Source organism: Acyrthosiphon pisum, chromosome X (genome assembly GCF_005508785.2).
Source record: "Acyrthosiphon pisum isolate AL4f chromosome X, pea_aphid_22Mar2018_4r6ur, whole genome shotgun sequence".
In the NCBI taxonomy this organism is placed as follows: domain Eukaryota; kingdom Metazoa; phylum Arthropoda; class Insecta; order Hemiptera; family Aphididae; genus Acyrthosiphon; species Acyrthosiphon pisum.
The window spans coordinates 10,165,908-10,173,004 of record NC_042493.1 but is presented as its reverse complement, the minus strand read 5'-3'; the positions used below and the strand labels follow the sequence as shown (position 1 = coordinate 10,173,004).

General features: G+C 33.2%; 1 protein-coding gene across 1 annotated transcript in view; it reads right to left on the bottom strand.

The window, feature by feature from the left end:
* Positions 1-3,486, bottom strand: part of LOC100169221 (ALK tyrosine kinase receptor) — a 446,893-nt gene extending 443,407 nt beyond the window's left edge. Inside the window, exon 1 of the mRNA XM_029485932.1 lies at positions 2,758-3,486. The gene's annotated coding sequence lies outside the window, so the exon portion shown is untranslated. The remainder of the gene's footprint in view (positions 1-2,757) is intronic.
* Positions 3,487-7,097: the final 3,611 nt, after the last annotated feature.

The window sequence follows — 7,097 nt, the reverse complement described above, 5'->3', positions numbered from 1 at the left end:
AATCAAAAAATCAAAAATGTGGAAAAGTCGATTTCAAGTAGACTTGATGACGAATTCAAATCTGTTTTCAGAATTCGTATCGCTTCATTAGATCAATTGGTATCTTTGGCAAAAAACACGTCTAAAATACTATGTCATGCATGTGTTAGACGAAAACAGAAAATCACGGTATCGAATCCCTAAGGGGATCATATTTAGGTTAAGACGCGAGTCACTTATTAGTTTTTATACACACTTCGTGAAATTCTTTATCAATAGAACAAACTTGATATGATGCTTTTATTTCACTAAATATTATTATAATTCAATAATATCTTTGTATCAATCGAACATATTGATATTTTTTGGAATTTAAAAAAATTATGTGATTTCCTATGGTTATAAACTATAATAATATGCTATTCACGTGATGTTATAATATGTTATATTATGTAATACGTTCAACTGACAATTATGTACCACAATTCAACTTAAGAATATCAATAATGCGTGATAAAATATATTCTCAATAGGTACATAATAATATTGTAAATACCTACCTACATACACTATTTTTGTTGTATTGTTTTGCCAACATAATAAAATCGTTAAGATGAAAAAAAACAACTTTAAACCCTATGAGGTCGTACACTTTAATTTTATTGGTATTAAAAAGTATAGGTAACTTTTTTCCCGACAGAGTTAATTGCCGTGCAATTCTTCGAAAACTGTTCTCAAACGTGCAGCGGCGGGGTGGTAAAAGTATCGCACCACGGCACGAAGTGGTGTGAGTATAATTTATTTTACCAGTCCAGTATAGTATCAAATACCTATATCATACATTCGTACTGTCGTACTATAAATGGCTTTTGAACGTAATCAGCCGGTAGGTAAAGGGGTTGACCGGTATTATAGGAGATGCACCATCGCGCGATGTGCAGTATGTATAGCTTTTTCCCCCATAAATCGTTTGTTTGAAATTCTATTTTTTCTTCCCAAAAATCGATGGTGCGATGACATTTTTTTCTACTTGGCATCAGGCGATTTCCTACACCACTCCGCTCCCCTCTGACAGTTTTTTTTATTTTACGTATTTCTTACTTTTTCTTATTTGCGTCGATGATTGTATTTCATTAAGCGTTTCATGAATAAAACATTTTGTTTTAATCTACGATAATTTCGACAAAATTTAATATTTATTTTTAAAGTATGAATTCTGTGATATTCATTTGGCAAGCCTTGTTTTAAGATATCTACAACCATTGATGTGATCTTATGGAATGATGAACACACGAGAAAAAAATATATAGACCTTGTTTTGTTAATGTGTTTATTTTGGTATTCTGAACTCATGAACTTACAAATACACCCCACATACCGATACCTAATCGGGGCCGTCGTTTCCGACCAAGAATGGAACAAGGAGTGGGCAAAGACCCCCCCCCCCCCCCCAGTATCCACACACACATAATTATTACATAACTATAAAACTATAAAAAATATATAATAATAATAAAACAAAAAACTACAATAGCTCAAGTGGATTTGATACACATAAGTTATAATAAATTAATAATGTTTTAAAATGTACAAGATAAATATTTTTGTGTGACGTAGGTACATTCAAACGAATGCGGCGGAATGCCCTCGAAAATCACTGTGGATCCGTCTCGGATTCAAACTTATACATAACCATATAAGCCTGAGAGATGTTTATTGACGCAAATAGCGTAGGGCTTTAGAGGCTCAAGCCCTCTCCAAAAATGTTTAAAGCCCAATCAAAAATATTTTAGAAAAAAATGAAAATATGTATAAATTAGATTCGTTGAAAAAATTATAGTGGATTGTTAAGCATATCGTGTATACAGGGTGCCTCGTGAGGATATATCAATAAGCCGTAAAGGGGGACCGCCGCCTGGATAAAACCGGTATTTTTCTGTTTTACCTATAAACCAAAAAAATGTATAATAATCATTAGGTTAATGAAAATAAAATGTTGAAAGGTCAACATTTTTAGAAAATTAAACTCTATAAAATGGCTATCTTCAATTATTTAAAAAATGAAAAATAATTTTTTTTTACTTTTTACTAAAAAATTTAATTCAATTAAAAAATAATATATATGGAGTCCTTGTCTCTGTGAGCTTAATAAAAAAACAGATTTATGATAAATCTCAGGAAATATCTTAATGGGTAAATCCTCGCGGGACACCCAGTATAGATTGGTATAGAAAAATAAAATACGTTTGAATACAAAATATCAAATACATTTTTCATGCGACGAATATTGTCTATCAATATACTACTACGTTTACCTTCCAGAAATCATAATTTAAATAGGTACCGGTCATCATTTCTATGTTTGATTAAAAATATTTGTATGATTGTTTAATAGCTAATAACACTTTGTTTATTGTTTTCATTGTAAAATATAATATTGTTTTGTTAGGTACCTATTATGTTATTTGTTTTAAATATTATAATATTATGGTTGAATAAATTATCTATATAATTTAAAGTATGTAAATTGTTTGATTTCAAGCCAAAATGATGTACATGTTTCTTAAATGTAAGTAGTGATTCTCGTCCACACCGGTCGGATAGAATTTTTTACGAGTCCTTGTCACGTCTTCGATGACGAGGAACCCCTCATCACCCCGAAAAAAAAAAATGAATTTTTCGCGCTTAAATATTACTATGGTGATCTTATAGAACGTACTATAGTACAATATAGGTGTTTTTATATTATAATAGACAGTAAGTGCGTTTTATACTAACCGCGGTTATGTTGACAAATCAGCGTCTTTATCTCGCCGTTACGATGAGTCAGTTGCGGATCGGGCCATCGAACGGAAGGTGAAATACGACGACACCAAAATATTGGTTTTGACGGGACCAAAATATCAAAATATATTTTCTCGATGGATGATTTAAATACGGTGACTTGATGACTTAGGCGATTTTCGAGCGTACCTGCAGCAGCGTCAGATGCGGTGCCGGTGCAACGTGTTCGGCGGGCGCGGTGCACGTGTCGACGTGTCCGGACGAAACATCGGCGACGTCGATCATCCGCGGGCTCATCTCTCCGCAGTCAAATCGGCGACGTCGTGGACTCCCGTCGAAGACGCACGTGTTATTAGGTATACGCACAAAAATTATTATTATAATTACCTTCGACAGTAACACAAATAATAATTACGATTATTTTATCAATACAATTTTATTGTGTTATCAACTAACAATTATTAATAATATAATATAACCGAAGAAATCAGTGCTGCGATCAAAACGGTAACATCGAAGATATTATTATGCGACAGTTAACCACGGATAGACGTTTTAAAAATTGTTATTCGATAACGCGTATCGCCATATCGCGTAAAATTCGTAGTTATTACAAGACGTCTCGGAAAAAATAAATTTTTATCGTCACGCGATTTCGTCGACGTTCGGGCGGACTCGCAAAATCTTGAAAATTCGGCCGTCGGGCGTTGCGTACCGGGAGCGTTCAGCTACTGCCCGCGATCTTCGCAGGCTCCGTATCCGATAGCATATTTTATCCCATCCCGCGGGCGCGCGCGCGCACTCACACCTCTCACACACACACTCACACACACACACACACACACACACACACACACATTCAAAGTTTTGGCAGGCGCGAAAAAATAATATAATAATATAATCGCGTACACACGGATATAATAATATTACTACGGGTCCGTATTTCAATACTATTATTATAGTCATAGGCGAATAACGATAATAAAATAATAAGATTACACAACTATATCCCCTATATTATTACATTATTTTGAACAACACGTGGAACTCGGATAAGTGTGTGTGAGTGTATAATATGCGAGTCCAATTGTAACGGGCGATGAAATATTTTGAGGGGCGGCGACCGCGGGTGTTGCTTAAATAGATGATATAGGTACCTACCGCGAAAAGTGGGAAACCGAAATACGATTTATCATATTCTAACACGTCATAGGCACTTGTAAAGCGATGTAGGTACGTATCTAATAGCTGGCATATGAAAAATAGTATAAAATAGTATATTGCAAAAAAAAAAAAAAACCTTGAAAATCGTATAATATATAATACACGTATATATTATTATTGGGTAGGTGTTTAGTTCCTTGATCTTATAAAATAGCTATATTACAGACGTTCAACGCGATTTGACTGGATTTCAGATGGTTGAGTTTTTATTAAATGGAACTAAAGTTCTCTCATATTCCCCAACATATACTAAATCGGTTGATATTATTATTGCTATTTTCAGCTGAAGGAACCCATTGTAAAAGTTCTAAGAACATGTTTGATATTATTCGCCTATAATTTAAAAATGATTATTCGGGTACCTAGTACAAGTCTTGTGCATTTTTATTCCATGATTATTATAATAAATATCACATACCTAGAATATAGTTTAAAATTTAGATTGACGGACTAACTAGAATCAGGTCTTACAGATGTTATAATAACGTTATGAAATAACATTATATTAGATATAAAACGGTTGAAAATTGTAAACGCGTAATTTTAACGGAAAGCAATAATCAAAAATAATTAAATACCGCAAAACAAAACATAACGATTAACAAAATATATTATATAACATTAGACAAAACATAACGCAAAACGTAATTTATAGAATATCATTGAACGAAATATTTTTAAATCTATTAATTTAAAAGGTCTATTGGTTTCATGCAAACAATCTAAGAATTAATTATATTATATCCCGTATCCGGGCCATTACTTACCCGCATTAGTTATTATTTCTAAATTTATTAGGTACTAACACTATTTTAAATAACGATAAACGCAAAACTTGGATAACGTTTTAATTCTAAATAACGATAAACTCAAAAATTGTGTAACGTTTTAATAAAGTTGTACCTAAATAACATCAAACGAATTTTTTTTCAAATACAAGCCCTGATTGTAAATGGTTAACTACAATAGAAAATTGATTAAATTCAATTAAAAATTGAAGTTAAATAAATATAAGTCAAAATTCAATAAAAGCATAATATTTGTACATCTATTTAGAACTATTATAAATAAGGATCCAGTGTTGATAGTATGCTCGTCTAATAAAAATATAAAAGTTTTTAAATTCTATAGTTGTTTAAATGAACAATTATTGAAATTATTATGTTTAAAAAAATACTCCAGAACATTGTATATGCTACTACTATATCACTATATAAATAAAAATTACGATTAAATACGAAGAAGAAGTAAAATAAGTGCAGACGATAAAATTTGATCAGAGAAACTAAATTAGAGGATGAAAAATATGCAATTGGCCGGCAGGCTTGAGCTAGACGATGATCGACACAGAAAATACGTGTTTAAAATATTTATAGTGTAACGTCATTCGAGGTATAAAAATTATGTGATGCACTCATTCTGTACAGCCCGTGTGATCTTGTCACCCCTAATCGAAAATTTTAACTTATCGTCGGACTATCACAGGGTACGACATACTCCTCGAATACCAATTTTTTGTTTCGCCGGGCCTATACAGATCCTAGCAAGGATAACGTTAGCCATTACTCATTAGCCATGGTCCGTCGGGAAGGGACAAAGTGTTATATACCTAAACGGCTCTTGGGAAATTTCAACGCACTTTTTAAATTCATATACCGCACGTTAAAACAGTGGCTGTAGTGGACAGCATGACGAATGGCGATTTTCTGTTGAACCGTGAGAATTCCGATAGATTATATACACGAGATATCAACTTTCGAACCGCCCACAGTCGACGTTCGTAGTCCACCCAGATATACCGTATTTTATTATAGCTGGCGGGCGATGAGTAGATATTATAGTTCCTACCCTTTAAAGTTAATCCATGGATTTTTTTTCTATATTTATATAATAATACAAGATATCAAATTAAAATTAAATAAAATAGAAAAATAATATTACAGTAAAAAATATAATAAAAAGATTATAGAGACAATTTATGGTATTATTGTGAGGCTGTGGGGTGCAATAGGTAGGCTTCCCTCATCAATAGTTGCATTCAAACATTTGATTCACTCCCCTCACAATCACATATCCTTTTGGTAGAGCTTCAGATATACGACACTTGTACCTCTACGTACAATTATTTTATGTACCTATTGCACTGTCGTGTAGTATAGATCGCTCGGTTCACACAGACGGCACTGCCAGTATAATATAATATATATACTACGCATTATCGTATTCTTGTACCGAACTACCGAAGGTGCCCGCGTAAAGACAAAAAAAAAATACGAACGATCGATGTTTAAAAACTCGTCTTTGCGCGCGTATTGCTCGGCAACTCGAAAGTTATTTGGCTCGACTTCAAGTATATTATATAGTTTCTATTCTTCCGGGACACAATAAATGCGCGGACTGCGCGTACATTATACGGAAATCGTGAAATAAAATCGGCAACGTCTATACCGAGTCGGTTCGCGGAAAGTAATTTTACTAGTATATTATTATTATTAAAAGGTACCTACTCGTATAATGTGTATTCATATGTACGACATGTATAGTGACATACCATACGTCGTCGGGGCGTCTAGAAAGTTTTAAACCCATCAATTCGTATTTTGACGACGGAGATCATTAATACAATACCATAGCACGATGACACGAAACCACGTTAAATACGTGTCTATTATTAAATCGACGGACGACGGTTCCTTATACGATTATACTGAGTGCATCTGGAAGATTTTCTCGGCATTTCACGTTGAATTCGTATTCAAAAATGTCATAAGCGTCTTCTATAGTATTTACTCTGTATACCGTATCACGTGTGATTTTCAATCGCTTCGACTTATCGACATAACAGAATTATATGTACCTACTGTTTTAATTCATGCCTAAAAATTTAGGAGCTCTAATAACTGTCTATATAATTATAATATAATTAGAAGCAATGCAAGTATACAGATTATGAGCACAATTTACAAAATATGTAGGTACTGCAGGTAAATTAGGTGCAATGTTCTTCTGTACAATTTTTTGATTATCAAATGAACTAGGTAGTTTAATCATTGGTCGGTGCATTACTTCAAAACGTGGCGCTTAATGATTATAATACAGTGAAACCTCTA